Below are 15,849 nucleotides of genomic sequence, written 5' to 3'. Positions count from 1 at the left end.
AAAGACAAGGCCCACTGCTGGCCCTGAGGATCCTGAGGATTATATTCATTCATTCATTCGTTCATTCATTCATGCACTCACTTATTCATGGCTTATTCATTCACTGATTCATTCATTAAATATATTTTCATTCACTCATTCATCCATGGATACTGCACTCTGGAGTCATATTTATTCATTCATTCACAGATCCCCATTGTCTAGTTGTATTCATTCATTCATTCATTCATTCAATCAGCCAGTCAGCAAACATTCTTAATAGTTCCTTCTACATACCAGGTATGACAACAGCAAGAAACGAACATCATTCTTACTCCTATGGAGCTTGCATTGTGGTCAAGGGAGAGAGAGAAAGAGAGAGACAATACAAAAGTGAATAAATGAACAACATAAATGCACCTAGGATTCTTCAGATAAAGTTCTGGACACTAAGCAGCAGAAAGGGAAATCTATCTGAAGAGATGTTATCTAGAGAGTGAGAGCTGCATGCCAAGAAAGACCCAGTGATTCATCCAGAGCACAGCAAATGTAAAGACACAAGCCAGAAGGAAATCTGGCTGATTCTAGGATCAGAAAGAAGACTAAACAGAGAGAGGAATGCCTGGAGCAAGGGTGGGGATAGTAAGAGAGAAGTCAGAAAGATAGAAGGGTCTGATTCTATCAGATCCTATAGACCATGACAGTAGATTTAGATTTTATTGTAAGTGCAATAAGTAAAATAGGAAGCCAATGGAAGATTCTAAAGCAGAGAATAAGATCTATGCTTTAAAAAAAATCACTCCAATTGCCGGGTAGAAAATGAATTATGAGGCTAAAAGAGTGGCCACAAGGAGTTCGGTTGGGAGCCCAATGCTGTAATCTGGTTGAGAAACAAAGATGGCTGCCATGGTGTGGCAGCACCCAACTTGGAGAGGGACAGGCAGATCTGGGGGACATTTTAGAGCTATAATCGCTTGACTGGCTAATGGATGGCATTTTGCACCAGCAACAGGATTCACCTTTTCGGTGGAGCTTCCATTATCTTTTTCCTTTTTTTTTTTTTTTTTTTTTTGGCGGGGGGAGGATGATTGACGCACAATATGTCACATTAGTTTCAGGTGTACAACACAGTGATTCAACTTTCTACATGTCATGCTATGCTCACCACAAGCCATCATTGTCACCATACTATAATACCGCTGACTATACGCAGTGCCTCTCAGCCCTATGATTTGCTCATTCCATCACTGGAAGCCTGTACCTCCCACTCCCCTTCCCCCAATCTGCCCATCCCCTTGCCCCCATCCCCTCTGGCAACCGTTTGTTCTCTGTATTTATGGATCTGTTCAGTGGAGCTTCCTTCAAACTTCACTGGGATATTTTTCGAAATCAAGCATCTGAGAAATAATTTACTTACTTTTTTTGACCCGGTACGGACCCTCCCAAAAAATCAATGTACAAAATCATCTCCACTGTATGAAGAGGCAATACCTTGCACCTGTCTGACATGTTTGTGGCAACTATAACATCCTCCTGCTTTTTCTATCATTTCACCTTCGAATCCTAGCACCATACGCTAATGAAGAACCAGGAGCACACCATCAAATCCAAAGACCCCTTAGACCAAGCAGGTGTTTCACCTTCAAATGTTAATTCTGAATAATTAGAAAACATGACCCGGATGGTGTAACACAGTACACCATTTACCCACCGAACACACGGTTCTCGCCTTCCCTCTATTTGGAAGTCTGGAACACCTAGTTCACAGGAGCAAAGAGATGAAGCCACTGTTTAGGGACCTTTCCCCTTGCTGCTTAGCTGCTAATGAATTTTACAAGTTCCCTAAGCCTAGAGAAGGTCGGCTTTTCTTTCTCTGCTCCCTCTTACCTTCATTCCCCTCCTGCCCCTTCTCCTTTTTCACAGAAGTGCATTAATCATCATGAGTGGCTGGAAATGGAATCATATGGATCACAGGATGTCTTGGTGCAACTAGAATCAAACTCTGACACAGGCCCTCACTGATGAAATACATATTTGGTTACAAAAACAAATGAGTTCAGCACTGTACCCAGTACGTTATCAATGCTCAAGAAATGAAGGCAGAATTCCTCTTTATTTATTTTTTCAAAAACTGTCTTCAACCGTGTCATGGCCATGGACCTGGGCCTTTCCTACATGTGAGCTGGTTGGTTTTTAATCTGCACGGCAAGTTTAGAGAAGGTATGGTCCTCTAACTCTCGCAGATAAGGAAAGCGAGGCTCAGTGAAACCAGGCAATTTGTTGACCACAACCTATAGTGAGTGCCATGCTACAACTCAAAGCAAGATTCTAACACCCCAAAGCCTGTGCACTTCTGCTCTCTCAGGCTCCCCTCCACTCAGCATAACAGAGAGATGAACATGGGGTCCGAAAACACGGATTCAAGTCTTAACTCCTCATCACAATCTTCAGAGATTAAATAATCTCTTTAGAGGTTATTTAATCAAAGAACCCAATTTCCCAGGGCCTCGGCTTCAGCATCCTTACAAGGACTTAGAGAGTAATGCCTATGAAGGTATTTTATAAACTATAAATTTTATGACAGATCATTATAAATTTTAAAAACAAAATAAAATTCAAACAAGCAAATGACGCATATAAAATAAACTGGATTTATTTTCCCTACAAGTAACTTGCCTGTTAAGAACATTTCTCAAGTATTTAATAGTAGAAAAGCTTTAATAATGGGAGATTTGATACTAATTAAACCCACCAGTATTGGAAAGCTCTCAACCTACGATAATAATGACAATAATAATAATAACAACACAGTTATTAAGTGTTTAGCCTTTGCAAGACTGTGTTTTAAGTGTTAACTCATTAATTCTCCAAAATCTCTAGAAGGCAGGTGTTACCATAGTCTCCAGTTAACAAATAAGCAAACAGAGGCACAGAGAGGTAACTTGTCAGGTGAAATGTTAGGATGTGAATCCAGACAGCCTTGATCCCTGCCCACATTTAACTACTATACAGGCCTATAGCGCATACTGAAAATCAGTCTTCAAATAATCCAGGTTTTGTTTTTGTTTTTGTTTACAGAAAGGTATCAATTCTTGAACAGGGGATGCCTATGTCTCTGATGAATGTTAAAAATACTTCCAGGCAAGTTTAGCAGAATGGAAATATTCAAGATTAATACTCCGGCAGCCTATCGTAGGCTTTCCATAGCAGTTTAAACCCTTCCTAATCTGACTTTTCATCAGTCCTGGTGACTCACGACAGGCTAATGATTTCCTTCCCCCTAAGAGTTTCTCGATTTCAGTCCGTTCCAGTTGTCCTGGTGTGGTAATCTGGGATTAGAACAGAAACATCAACTATGAATTCGCAGCTGAAGAGTTCCAAACTCCCAGGTGGAAATGGTCAGATACAGGCAAAATGGTAGTAATGATGCCCGAAGAAACAATCACCAGGTGATACTTCTTCAGCATTCTGAAGCCTATTGTTTGCAGCCACTGCTTACATTTTTTAATTTAGAGCAAAAGAGTGAATGTGCAGCTAGCTATCAGGAAAGATTCTGCCTCTCTTCTGGGCACCTTAGACTTCTGTCTGGAACCCTGTGCTAACATCTATTGTATCTCAGGGGAACCACTCCACACACCATTTAGCTCATGGGTTGATTCCCTAACTTTGAAAAAAAGGGGGAGACAGATGGCCACGCATTTGGGAGGGACTGCTACTCAGAGCTATTTAGCAGGACATCAGTGAGGAAAGACAAAAAGCAGGAGGAAATCTCCACTCCAGAAGTTTTCAAAGGACAATGTGTTTCAGATGTGATCAAGCAAGTTTGATATATAGATCAATTAATATTTAGTAAACATCTACTATGTGCCAGTCCCTGAGCTACATGCTTTCCTACATGTTATTTTATGCAATGCTCATAAGGACAAGTAAAAATATCAGTGTGCATTGTTACAGAGACTGAATACTAAAACATAATGGATAAAATCCTACAGTTGAACAGAAACATTTTAGAATTCTGCATCCATCACTCACTCAGTGCTAGGGATTATCCAGACAACTGCCTATAGATTTTTTCTTTGTTCCATTATTTAATCTAGTTCAGGATTTCTCAAACCTCAATGTGCAAAATAATCACTGTCCAGGGTTATAGACACCAAATCTTATTTACTGTGCTTCATGGTCAATTTCAGGACATTTCAAGGTTATTTTCAGGGCCTCTGTGTAAACTTAAGCAGGTTGAAACCAGCACCCTGAGAGGGCAAGGGGGCTTAAACCCACCTGTTCCTTACTGTTTAGCTGATTCAGCTGGGATGAAAAGGTACGTTTTTGCAATTCATTTGTCCAGAGAGGGGCTACTTTAGAAGCTGACTTTATAAATTTAAATAGTTAGATATAAGTCCACTGTTCCTTTATTTTTATACCTCTCCCTCCTCACTGGAATGTGAGCTTCATTTAACCATTTCTGTATTGCCAGCATCTTATTCAGTGGTTGGAACATAATAGATTCTCAGTAAAAGATGGTTAATACACATGACATTTAAGTAAAATTTAGAAAATTTAACTTAGTCAACATCTAATGATACATATATATGTATGTATATGTATATGATATATGTATATGATATGTATATGATATGATAGATATATCAGGCATGTAGTAATCATCATATAGTCCTTACAAAATCCCTAAAATATAGGCATTACCATTACTATTTTAGCCCCATTTCCAGCTGAAGAACAAAAATGTATTTAAATATGTTTATTTTGCATATTAACTGATATTAATATATTTAATAGTATTACAATATGATCTTGCCTTTTCTCTGAAATAGTAAATAAACATTGTTACTTGTCATTACATATTCTCTTGAATTATAACTTTTTAATATTCTACAAAATAAATATCCTATCATATCAAAGTATTAAAGCATTCTCCTATGGATGGACATTTAGACTATAATTTTCACTGTTAAAAATAACTTCCAATGGCTCTTTTAGTATATAAGCCTTTGCCTTAATCCCTGATTATTAACTTAGAACAGAGTCCTAGATGTGGGGGGAAAAAACTGGGTCAAAGAGAATGAGCTTCCAAAGACTCAGGACACAAATCTGTTTTCTGAAAATTTATCTTGTATGTGTTTTCTGCTTAAAAGTGATAGGTTTAGATTTCAGGTGTGTTCTGGGTTATATATTCAATTTGTTCTACTGCTTTTTTCTGACTTTTGCTTTGGAATAATATTTCTATTATCACTACCACTACCATTAAAAGCCAAGATGCATGGAGTCCTCTTGTGGGACTGGGCTCAGCAATTTGCATGCACTATCCCATTTAAGCTTTACAACAAGCCTCTGGGGCCAGTGTGGACGTTAATCCCATTTTGTCCATGACGACTGCACAAATGTTAAGAATAAAGCTAGGAACTGAAGCTTTGGTCTGTTCCTTGTCAAAGCTGTGACCTTGACCACTCAACCAGCACCTTTTAACAGAGGAAACTCACAAGTAACGGTCACTTGCAATATAAATACTAAGGCTGCTATAACTATAACCCTTTTATCTGTATGGCAGTTTATAGGACACAAAGCACATCCACATGCATTATTTTAACTGATGACCAAATCTCCCCTATACATTGAAGACTAGACCTTTCTTTCCATTGTTACCTATCTATGATACGCTGAAGAGCCAAACTCAAAGAAAACAAAGGCAAAATAGTATTTCTCAGGGAATCTGTGGCAAAACTGTTACTTAGAGGGAACTGGCAAAAGACTAGGAGGTTTGATTACAGCTTGACCTTTCAAAGACCAGTGCCGGGAAATACATAACGGAGCACTGGCCCCTGAATATGACCCAGGAACTTCAAAACCAACTGATGTGGCTCATTCTCACAACCATGGTGCTCAGACATTCTAGCCTTGCTCAAAAAAACAACCAAATCTGTGCAATCACAGATCTAAGTGAAATCAATGTAGGCTACAATTGTATGACCATGAATCTACATTTTAAAATACATTCAGGGAAGGGAAAGGCTTACACTGTCTTCATCAGTTATTTAAACTCCTGATCGCGACATTCCTGAGCAAAATGTTGAAGTCACAGGAGTATCACTGGCACATTTCTATCTCCCTTTTCAAAACTCGTCTCCCCGTTTCCCATGGAGACTGAGATCTTTGTGCTTTCCATGGACAGAATCCAGATCCACAGATGTTTCTCTCCACAGATCCTCAAGAAGAAGTGGCATATGGTGGCTAGAAGTGTGGACTCAGTCAGAATTCCTGGGTTCAAATCCTGGCTCGGCCACTAATGAGCTGTGTGCCTTTAAGGAAATAATAAAGTCTCCATGCCTTAGCATCCTCATCCTGAAATGAAGATTTTAACGTTTATTTATTTTTGGGACAGAGAGAGACAGAGCATGAACAGGGGAGGGGCAGAGAGAGAGGGAGACACAGAATCGGAAACAGGCTCCAGGCTCCGAGCCATCAGCCCAGAGCCTGACGCGGGGCTCGAACTCATGGACCACGAGATTGTGACCTGGCTGAAGTTGGACGCTTAACCGACTGCGCCACCCAGGCGCCCCCTGAAATGAACATTTTAATAGTATAGATGTTGTAGGATTGTTGTGATTAAGCAATTTAATAAATGGAAATGCGCATGGTAATGCCACGTAAGTGTTTCTTTGTTTATTATTCCCTCCAGTCACCAGTCCCTTCTCACATGACACATCCCTACTCCTCCAGCTGTCAAGTGAGAGAATAGTTGATATAATTAAATCCTTCTGAACTCATAATAACCAACTGATTTGGTATATTACCCCTGTGTTGTTTGCACATGGGGAGAAAACTAGTGAATACTGAGAAGCTGAAATACAATGAAATTAAACTCTCGAGATAAAATTTCAGGTGTATATACATATAAATGAAGATACATGTGATTGATAGAAAAGAAAGGGAAGAAGAAAGGGTAGAAGAAAAGGAAGAAAAGGAAGAAAATGAAGGAAGGAAGGAGGGAGGGAGGGAGGGGAGGAAGGAAGGAATTTAAAGAAAACAGGTCTTTAAGGTTTCTTGAAGCATATCTGGGATTTTAGAACATTCATGTTATAAGGAACTTTGAAAATATACAGTCCTTTCTTCCCTTGAACATGTGAAAAAGCTGTGTGCCTGACTGGCTCAGTCAGTAGAACATGCAACTCTTGATCTCAGGGTTGTGTGTTCAAGCCCCATATTGGATGTGGAGCCTACTTTAAATAAATAAATGAAGTGTACAATACATGTTGAAAAGCTCAACCCCAGAGGGATGGGGTTACCTACCCCTAAGGCTGCAGTATGCTGTGATTATAATCCAGCTTCATGACTCTCTGTGCAGTTCTCTTTCTACTACATGTTATTCTCCTGTCTATTAACAATTTACAGAACATTCTTGAGAAACTGTGTAAATACGGAAGCTGCAAAAGGAAAATCTCAAAAAAAAAATGCTAGAAGTGGTGTAAAGACAGCTCTGATCTTGGTACCCTCCTCCTTAAATACCTTTATTCCCAAAGTAAGGAGTATAAAATTCCTAAGCATGCCCCCCTCTGCCTCGCTATGACTGTTCCTGCCTTGTCCCTCTCCCCGGAGGATGTTCAACCTAATCTGAACTCCGCCCATCCCTTCCAACTCCCCTCCTCTATCTGTCGCCACAACCTGCCTCTTGCCTCTTCCTTTCTTCTTGGAATACCCTCCTTCCAACTCCATATTTTCCCTACTGACATCTCATTAACACTTTGAGATAACCTCTGCTCCACGCCCCCCGCAACCTCACAAAAGTAATTATCTTGCTTTTGTACATAAAAATGAAATGTACTTGTTGCCCAGTTAGCGAATTTTCTCAGGATCCCGTATGTTGCTGTATACGTATCTTATCTCCACCACGATATAGAAAGCTTGTTCAGGGTTCAATCATAACCTGGTTCATTTTTGTATTCTTCCCAGAAATCAGCATGTTCTCTTTATGAAGTGTTTACTGAACTGAATAAGGAAAAATATATTCTGCATGTCTGACTCTTCAGAAAGTCTACAGTTAAACTTTCTTTATAGCCTCTCAATTCTAAAACATCTTTACTGTAACTTGTGATCTGAATGCCAGTCACAGGCTGTTTTTTCCAATACGTGCATTTCCTACTATAAATTAACGTTGTATTTTTTCTTTATTTTTTTAATTTAAATTCAAGTTAGTTAACATACAAGGTAGTCTTGGCTTCATCTCCTACATATGACACCCAGGGTTTATCCCGAAAAGTATGCTCCTTAATGCCCATCACCCATTTAACCCATCCCCCTACTACGCCCCCTCCAACAACCTCAGTTTGTCCCTTGTGTTTAAGAGTCTTCTATGGTTTGCCTCCCTCTTCGTTTTTATCTTATTCTTTCTACCCTTCCCCTACGTTCATCTGTTGAGTTTCTCGAATTCCACATGAGTGAAATCATATGGTATCTTTCTCTGACTGATTTCACTTAGCATAATACCCTCTAGCTCCAACCATGTTATTGCAAATGACAAGATTTTGTTCTTTTTCATTGCTGAGTGGTATTGCATTGTATATATAGACCACATCTTTTTTATCCATTCATCAGTTGATGGACATTTGGGCTATCATTGATAGCATGCCCACATGCCTCGAAGGTGCATGGGCCTCGTCAAATCAGCATCTTTGTGTCCTTCGGATAAATTCCTAGTAGTGCAACTACTAGGCCGTAGGGTAGTTCTATTTTAAAGTTTTTTGAAATAATGTTAATGCTCAATCTTCTGAGGTACTTCTGTAGCCAAGAGAATGAGAAGTCCAAGAAAGTGGACCCAATACCAGCCTTTCAACCAGATATGGCATTAGCCTCCTTGCTTGCTTATTTATTTATTTATTTATTTATTTATTTATTTATTTATTTATTTATTAAGATATGCTCAGGCTTCATATGGGAAGAACAAAGAAGTTTTCCTGTTCTGACCTTGAGCTAATAATGGCTCTATATAAAATCTTATGCCCTATAAATAATTCTCATATCTGGGGGAAGAAAAGAGTTCATTAGCTAAAAGGCCAAATGATAGGAATACATAATTTACATGAATGGAAATACAAATAATAAGCAAACAAATTAAGAAAATTACCATCTTCACAAGGAAGAAAGAAACCATAATTAAATCAATCTTAAAGTGTAATTTTAAGCCTATAAAATTAACAAAAACATTTCTCAGGATTAAACTTATTGTTGACACAGACCCGAGGACAAGCAGTTCCTATATACGTTGTTTGCAGCTGAGTAAAACTGGTAGCATCCTTCCAAAATCAGAATGGTAAAAAGCAAGTGCTATAAAAATGTTCTAACCTTCAGATCCAATAAATCTATTTTTGTGAATATGTACTCTAAAAATAATTGAATGGAAGGAAAAATAGTGTATGCACAACAGTATTTATTGCAGCATTACTAAAAATAAAAGAAAACCAGCAGGCAATCTAAATATGCAACAATAAGGCAATGATTTAGTAAATTGCAATAGATCAACATGATGAAATTGTATACTGTTAAAATTATTGTAACTAGAAGGAAATGTAGAAAATGTTTACGATGCACAGTTAAATGAGAAATGCAAAATACAAAATGCTGTATGCACTATGAGAGCAACAACGTAAAATATACAGATGCAGCGAAAATTTGGAGAGCAATATATAAAATGGAAACAGGTCCACAATAGTTGTGTTCAGGCATGAAGTAAAATAAGGGACTTGCTTTTTTAAAATGTATAAATCCTCAGAACTTCTTAAAAATTAGTAATTTTTATTATCCAACCTACTTTTACATCAACCATTTGTTCAGCCCACTCACATAATTTTTCAATGTGTTTCCATTGTGGCCTTATTAGCTAAGCTAATATGCTCATTGAGACCTGTATATGAATTATTCCATGAAAGGCACGTTCAAGGAAGTCATGGACCTGCCTTGTGCCTACAAATCTATAAGCACTACAATTTCAACATTTTGCCCAAAACTCATCTCTAGGAAGCTTTCCTTCAGTGATTTCTCACAGAGTCATTTACCCACGATCTTTGTGACAATTATTTTCATTAGTTACTACATCATGTTCTAAGCATCCACCAATTGCTAGATGATATGTGTTTTTACCTTTCTACACAATTTTCAGGTTCTCAAAAGAAAAAACCAGTCCTCATCCATTTTTTTTTCTACTAGTTCCAATTAAGCCCAGGAGAAAGGTTTTTACACAGGGAATACTCAGCAAATTTGCTCAATGAACGGAACCCTAAGTTTTCAACTTCAAAATAGCTAGTCAGTTAGCTATTGTATTATAGCAGTTGTATTATAAATACAACCATCAATAAATGTTTTCCAGTGTGCTAAATCTGTCTACCCTTGCCTTCTCTCTTTGCCTCTCAGTCTTTACTTATTGCCAATTTTGATTAATTATGGACATGTCTGTGATAACTCGGAATAATGGTTCAAATGAATTTGTTTTTATTATGTATCATGTATATGGCTTCATACTTTGTCCAACTAATATTCTAGATAGATCCTATGGATTCTAACTTTATGTTGAGAGCAGCAAATATGTCTCCACTTCATGAATGTGAGTTACAATTTTCTCTATGAACTACTTTCATGGATGTATAACAAATAGGCAAAAATTAGTAAAGAACAAAAATGACAAAGACTATTAACAATTTAAGAAACAAGGGGCACCTGTGTGGCTCAGCCTGTTAAGCGTCCAACTTCAGCTCAGGTCATGATCTCACAGTTCATGGGTTCAAGCCCCATGTTAGGCTCTGTGCTGACAGCTCATAGCCTGGAGCCTGCTTCAGATTCTTTGTGTCCCTGTCTTTCTGCCCCTCCCCTCCTTGTTTGTGTTCTGTCTCCCTCTCTCTCTCTCTCTCTCTCTGTCAAAAATAAATAAGTAAACATTAAAAAATGAGAAAGAAACAAAACAGAAGAACATATGGTAAGGGCGGGGAAGGGGGGGGAGAGGAGAGAGGGAAACAAACCACAAAATATTCTTACTGATAGAGAACCGAGAGTTGATCCAGGGAGGTGAATGAGAGATGGGCTGGAAGGGTGATGGGTATTAAGGAGGGCACTTGTGATAACTACTGGGTGTTGTATGTGAGTGATGAATCACTGAATTCTACTCCTGAAACCAATACTGCACTGTATGTTAACTAGAATTTAAATAAGAAAGAAAGAAAGAAAGAAAGAAAGAAAGAAAGGAAGGAAGGAAGGAAGGAAGGAAGGAAGGAAGGAAGGAAGGAAGGAAGGAAGGAAGAAAGAAAGAAAGAAAGAAAGAAAGAAAGAAAGAAAGAAAGAAAAAGAAAGAAAGAAAGAGAACGAACGAACACAGGAGCTTCAAATATAGAGTCTGGTTAAAATATGATTTGAACTGGTAGACAATAACACAGATATGTTTAAAATTTTTAAAATAAATGAGATACAGGGGTGCCTGGGTGGCTCAGTCGGGTAAGCATCTGACTTTGGGTCAGGTCATGATCTCAAGGTTGGTGGGTTCAAGCCCCGCATAGGGCTCTGTGCTGACAGCTCAGCGCCTGGAGCCTGCTTCGTATTCTGTGTCTCCCTCTCTCTCTGTCCTCCCCCACTCATTCTCTGTTTCTGTCTCAAAAATAAACATTAAAAAAATTTTAATAAGTGAGATACATACGTTACTAATACAAATTAGTACAGGTGTACTAATATAAAATTAAGATTAAATGAAGCAAATAATAACACCAATCTCTAAGAATTGTGTTAAACTTATTAAACTGGGTAGTAGACAGTTTACTTAATATCAGAAAGGATTACATTGATGAGCCACAAGAAACAATCATTGATCATTGTGTTTACTCTCTAGGAAATATCCACTGACTGAAAGCCTTTTCGTTATTTTATTTTCTTATAATTAAGACTTACATGAAAAACCATTTGGGTTTAACTGTCATGGATTCTCTTTCTAAAACAGTGTGGCTTTTACCATCTTAGTAAATACAGTCAAGAAATAGGGTTTAGTTTGTGGTGGATGATTTGGGATCTTAAAGAGAAACAGGACATTATTTTGTATGGTAAGTATATATTAGGTTTAAAGTATCGGCCTCAGGGTTTTCCCTGATCCTTCCAAAACTGAGTTTAGTATGTCCCTCCTATGTTCTGTGCATATGCAGTGATTGCTCTTACCACCTTATATTCATTCATCCATTCATTCATTCACTCAGTTATCCAAACAATGTTCACGGAGTGCCATTTATGGCCCGGACAATGTGTGGACGTTACCGCAATGAATGACTTAACCTCCATGCCTTCTCGCATGAAGCTTAGAGTCTAGAATAAGAAATAGAAATCTAGCATCATGAAAACAATCAGTTATATTGCTGATAAGTGCTGTAAAAAAGAAAAGGTATTTGTGATGAGGGAGTGATGAGAATATATAGCAAGAGATAAACACCTGGTCTTGAAGGACAAAGAAGGGCAAAGTAACGGTTTACAGTCAAATGCTGAAGGATGACTGGAATCTGGCCAGACAAATGGGAGCTAGAAGAACACTCCTGGAAGCAGAACGGGCAAACAGGAAAGCTCCGAGGTGGAGAGGATCTTGGCAGGCACGAGGTGCTGGTGCAAACAAGAGAAGTTTGGCTGGCACATTTAACATGAAAAGAGTAGAGGAAGATGTACCTGGAAACTATGTAGGGGACAGAAGGCACAGGGCCTGAGAAGCCAGATGAAGAATGTGTGACGTTACCCTAAGAATAATAGTAACTAATACTGAGGCATGTATTAGTCTGTCCCTCCACATGTGACAGCGAATGTTCTTATTTCATAACCCCATAATCCCAGAATCTTGGGGAGCACCTGACACACAGCGGGCATTCAATGTCTGTTGGAGGACTGAAGAATGAACGAATGATCTTCTGCCTCTCCTCAAAGAATTAAGAGATTCTGAGTTACTGAGGAAGATTTAACGAGGGTGGCGGGAGGGAAGACTCCAGCCACTACTGTTTCCCTGCCTATCCTCTCACAGTGGCATTTAAAAATACATCCACTGCAATTGATGTCTAAACGAATGGGATAAGAGGCTACCAGACAAGTGAACTGCTCCATAATCAAAGCCAAAGTCTGGTCAGGGCAGGACCCCAACAAAGTCTCCCTGGAAAACTATCAAATCACAAGCAAATGTTCTGAGGTTACAGAGTCAACCAACAAGCCTTCAGAAGAATCCCAAAGAGGATGCCAGCTCAACAACACAGAAAATACCTAGAGGAAAACTGTCCTCCAACAGTGACCTGGGAGGGTGATGTGAAGTGATGAGACTGGGGGCTTTGATTAGGACCTGCTCACAGGGTGTTCTTCTGACCTGGGGATGCTTTGTTTTTATTCTCTAGCTAGCCCTTTGCTCTCCGCTGAATTCATGCATGAACAGGTCTTTTCTTTTCAAGCATGCAAACAAAAATCTCTTGCAGTTTCAAACGCACTGCCCTCTCCCTTGCAGTCCACTTGATAGTTTGCCTTTCTTTCTTTGCTTTTTGAAAACAAGCTTTGATCATCTCGCCCTCCCCCCCCGCTCCGCCCTGCCCCACCTTCAGTGGCTCACCATGGCCTGAAGAATAGAATAAAAACTTCTAAGCCTGCCACATGACATCCCATACCTCCTACATGCCCCACATGCTTCTCTAACCCCTTCTCACTTCCCCTCTACATATTCACCATGATCAAACCACTGTTCTGCTTATTAGATGCAATGACAAAGACAACCAGTCTCAAGCATCCTGATGTCCTTCCTTTGTTTCTTCCTTTCATTTTCTTTTAATCCCACCATCAGTTACCTCTGCAACGCAAGTCAAGATGCCTAAAGACACAGGAGTCATAGGCATCTAGAACAAAAACAAACTTTTCAGTTCTCCCATTGAAAACATTACTTTCTTGTACCAAGTACAATCGTGATGATTCCTGGTTTGTTCCCAGGATGGCTGCACAACTAAAGCCACAGTAATGGTACTCCATGGGGAAGATGATTTAATTGAAGCAGTTGAAGACGTCCTGGGAAAACTACTTAAACACGCAGATTCCTGAGCGGGCTTCAAAATACTGCGTTGAAATAGTCTGGTGGATCCGGAGAATCCACCCGATAACTAGCACCAGACCTGGTTCTGATTTCAGTGGTCCTAAAGTGATACTTGGAGGGGCGCCTGGGTGGCGCAATCGGTTAAGCGTCCGACTTCAGCCAGGTCACGATCTCGCGGTCCGTGAGTTCGAGCCCTGCGTCAGGCTCTGGGCTGATGGCTCAGAGCCTGGAGCCTGTTTCCGATTCTGTGTCTCCCTCTCTCTCTGCCCCTCCCCCGTTCATGCCCTGTCTCTGTCCCAAAAAAAATAAACGTTGAAAAAACAATTAAAAAAAAAAAATAAAGTGATACTTGGAGAAATACTTTCAGAAATAAATACTTCAGTGTTTCTGCAGTGTTGAGGTGGACTTCCTACATTTCACACAGACTGCTCTTCTAATTCATTATATTTCTCTATTGACATGCTAATGGCAGAATTCAGCTGAGTGCCTGTTTGTGGTGATAGGAATTTTTGAAGGAAATTAAGAACTGACAATAACTTTAGAGTATTAAATGTATGGTGGTTTATTTGGTTTTTCATGATCTGAGGATGCTCGTTCCCAGCTTAATGCCTTCGATAAGAAATTATCAGGGTGAGGTCAGACTGACATTGGAGCGGCATTCTGAACAATAGACCATGGATTAGTACTTCCTTCTTGGCCCAATTTATTCTCTAAGGGACATGTCTCTTCATAAGAATCCAGGTTTATTCCACAAATACCTTTTTGAGGGTCTGCCAATTTCCAGCCATGGAACTGGGGGCTAGTTTTAAAATCCTGCCATTGTTTCTGGTTCTGTGAAATAGACATCCTACGCCATACTTTCACAGATGATTATTTTATCCAGCATCAGCCTAAATGACAACAGAAAAGAGTATTTCTGGAAAACATAATGATTTATTGGTAGTTCCGTGGGACCAAGAATCTAGCATGGAATGGAATTTATCAGTAAAAAGCAGACATTAAAGGAAAATTACTGAGAGAAAACCCCTTTGCTCCACAAAGTCACGATTGATCTTTTTAAGGCAAATCTTTTTATCCACGCTTTACTGCAAAACTTTTCGTAGATCTAATTTTCATCGAATGATTGCTTTCCCATTCCCAACATTTTTTATGGACTTAGTCAACATTTAGTTCTTCATTTTATCTTTATTGAAGTTAGGAAGGTTAACTGTAACTGTATGAAAGTAAACTAACAACTGATGCAATCAAAGGGAGATACCTGCGCTATTATTAGATAGGTAGATACAGGGATAGACAGATAAAGACATCTATAACCCTTAAAAATGCTCTCAAAAATTGGCTTGATGTTTGGAAGAAGAGGAAAACAACAATGAAATAACAAATACAACCTTCTAAAAGCAAAATATCTTGCAAAGCTACAGTTTTATTTTTAAAGAGCAAGACAAAAGCTCAAATTATTAAAAGGTGTGTTGGCTTCTGCACAGAAATAAAGGAACATACGGAAAGAGCATCTGACAAGAAAAAAAAAATTAAGTACAGGAACACATGGTTTAGTTAGTTTAAAGCAACGGCATTAAAATTTATAATGGCTTATTTTATTGGAGATTGCACAGTCTTAAATTAATATCCCCATTATCGTTAGTGAAAATAAAAACATCAAAGTATATGCATTCTTTGTTAATTACATCTAATGAAAGTAATAACCCTGGACAAATTAACTGTTCCAGCAATAAATGACCAACCTTTAAGCCAATAGGAAGGAAACAGAAGAGAACATTTGCACTGAAAAG

General features: G+C 38.9%; 1 protein-coding gene across 2 annotated transcripts in view; it reads right to left on the bottom strand.

Annotated features, from left to right (window-relative positions):
* SGCD (sarcoglycan delta) overlaps window positions 1–15,849 on the bottom strand; it is a 942,805-nt gene that overhangs the window by 845,618 nt on the left and 81,338 nt on the right. The gene's annotated exons all lie outside the window — the stretch shown is intronic.

This window comes from Puma concolor, chromosome A1 (assembly GCF_028749965.1).
Source record: "Puma concolor isolate L17-30 chromosome A1, mPumCon1.1.hap2, whole genome shotgun sequence".
NCBI lineage: Eukaryota > Metazoa > Chordata > Mammalia > Carnivora > Felidae > Puma > Puma concolor.
Note: the sequence above shows the minus strand (reverse complement) of the source record. Positions and strands in the feature narration are given on the sequence as shown.